This window comes from Choristoneura fumiferana, chromosome 20 (assembly GCF_025370935.1).
Source record: "Choristoneura fumiferana chromosome 20, NRCan_CFum_1, whole genome shotgun sequence".
NCBI classification, from domain to species: domain Eukaryota; kingdom Metazoa; phylum Arthropoda; class Insecta; order Lepidoptera; family Tortricidae; genus Choristoneura; species Choristoneura fumiferana.
This window is the reverse complement of record NC_133491.1, coordinates 7,944,166-7,947,133: the sequence shown is the minus strand read 5'-3', so window position 1 is coordinate 7,947,133 and position 2,968 is coordinate 7,944,166.

Here is a 2,968-nt window from a genome sequence, read left to right as displayed (position 1 = left end):
TAGGTCATCAAGTATGGATCGGAATGTGAGGTGTGTTATTTCGTCTCACATTTCACTAGGTAAATGAGGTACTGTGCGCTCTTTAATGCATGTTTTAATTACAACGTTATGATATATTTTACATGAACTTGTCAGTTTAAAAATAAATGTTTGATTATTTATTAAAATTATTTTAATAGCCATGATTGTCCTCTTTATTCAGCTGCAGACGGATAAAAAGGATGATCCGAAAATAATTTGTTATTGTTGCTAGTTTGATCCCTGGCTTCCATTTCAAATTATTAGTGCTAAATTCAATAGTAATTAGATAATTTAAAGGTATTTTACCGAAACAAATATTATACACTTGCTATTTTTTTAAGACTTTGTTAAAAGTCAGTTTATTAATACAACGTAGTTCTTTTTTTTTTTTTTGGTCCTAAAATGGTTATGATTATGATTTTATGATCTGAATATGAGATAAGAGGAAACGTAAGTAAAGCAGGTATTGAGTCATGAATGGCGTTTATGTATTAAATTAGGAAAGGAAAAGTTTTGACTGATTAGGATATCGTATGATTTTGAAGAGAGCTTAATGCTAGGTATGTGGTTGGGAAAGCGGAAACAATCAGGATTATCATTAGCTGTTAAGAAGGCCACTCTTAAAAGTTGATGGAACTCTTGTGAGTTGAAGTTTTTTAAATGAATGAGTATTTGTGAGATATTTGAATGCGTTTTTCTTTCTGAGAGGATAGGAGAAGTTTATAATCCAAGGTCCACCAGGATATAAGGGCAGGTAGCTGAATCCTTGAAATTGGATCATGATGTTTTGGTCGAGCTACCACTGTGACGATTCTTGGACACATGGTATGATTGAAAAAAAAGAAAGGAAGTGTTAAATGAACTACCTGATAAATGTTATTATAAATGAATATTTATGAATGTACGCGCACGAAAGTATAAAAAAAATATCCTTATATCCTGAACAAATGAATATAATATAATGAGTAAAAGTCCGGCCGGACACGAAATGTATAAATGTGTTGTGGACCTTGACCTTGAATGACGAGTGATGCCAAGTAGCACACTGATAAATATATGAAGTATAAGATGTATGAAATGAGTTATAATTAGAAGATATGAAAGTACAGAATGATTATGTAAGAAAGTATATAAGGAAAAAGACATTTAAAAAAATGGTACAAGACGAAGAATTTACGAGCCAAAAGTTTTTTAAGTTGTTATGTTATATATTTATGATAAAGAGAAGTAATCAGAGAGCACAGTACCGAACATTCGAACAGTACGTAGTCAGTATTTTTTTTATGGACAGTTAAGGTTAATTAAGAATAAATTTTATCATTTAGATAATTTCTATTAAAATAAAGTACCTACTAATAACGTTAATTTCATTGATTTTATAGTGACTGCATTATAATTTACTAAATAATCGAAGTCTCGTCAACAAAGAGTGCAAATTTAGAAGTACCTAAGCAAAAGTTTTTTTTTTACATTTCGTTTTAGTCATAAGCGTGCTAGCGCCCTGTATAAGCTATTGTCAAAAAAAAAAATAAGTCTATTTCTTTGTTTCTTGAATTTCATGATTCAAGCACAAATTTACTACCTACTTAATATAATTATATATTTTTTTAAAATTGTTACTTGTGTGTTTGCTTTATTTTGAAACTTACTACTTTGTAAAAAAAAAATCTAACAATTTTTTTTTCTTTTCCCAGGGGAGAGGTGTAGTGTGAGCTGCGCCACACGCACACACTCCCAATGTGTACCTATATAATAAGAATTCAAGATATCGACACGGCCAAGTTGCAAAATATGTCTACACGGCTTAATGTTAAGTGCATAAGGTCGCGTAGGTATACATTTTTTGTAACTTTGGCGTGTCGATATCTTTGCCCTTGACTGTACCTACCTACAGTATAGGAGAAACAATGAGTGAGCGCAGCAGCAGTGATTATAATTAAATCAGTATTTTTTGTCTATTTAAACAATAAGTAAAAGTAACTTATAAGTTTAGTGTTGCATACAGTTATTTACGATCGAAAATATGGATTGGCGCTAAGTTGTTGAAAAATGGCGAAAAATAATGTCGGGCGGGCTAATGTACGACTGAGTAGATAGATACTACTCGTATTAGTCGTTCAGAGTGTATAACGATTGTATTGTACTGTAAACTCTTTACTGTACATATGAAATTAACGAATAAACAAGATAATAGGACGTACAAAGGCGAACTTATCCTTAAAGGGATCTCTTCCAGTATAATGCACGACTTGACAATTCGTGCTTTTATTTATGGGAAATTACACAAGCTAGATTTGTACCAATTTGTACCTACATCCATAAGTGTTTAGAAGAAACTTGTGAGAGATAAGTCAAAAGAATTTTGTTGGGACTCTTAATTTATTGATTAGGTACGAGTAGTTAAGCGTTTATTCATAATCATGATCATCTCAGCCGTAAGACGTCCATTTTGGACATAGGCCTTCCCCATAGACCTCCAGTGCTTCGGTTGGCAGCAGCTTGCATCCGCGTGAACCCGGGCTAATTTACCAGGTCATCCATCCATCTCGAGGTGGACATCAACAAGTATTTAGGTATATACTTGTTGATGTTCCAAATTGGTACGGGAGAGTTGGCGGGCTAGACAGATTTTGAATAAGCAATAAACAGTTTTAAGTGATATTTTATTCTACCTTCATGTACATTAATATCTCATTATACTAAGGTACAAAATAAGGCTATATCGTGAGATGTGAACTTACTTAAGGCAGTTTTTGCTTTTCGTGTAGTGCATTTTTTTACTATTTACATCGACTTATAGTTAATTTTCTTTTACATTGTATAGAGATAATAGACTTGGTCGAGTTGCACTCATGTACAATTTAGATAAAGCGTTCATTTTTTTCAATCATAAGCGAAACTCATCTAGTTTTAGATACTTAAAGTAGATCACTAAGGGCAGTATAAA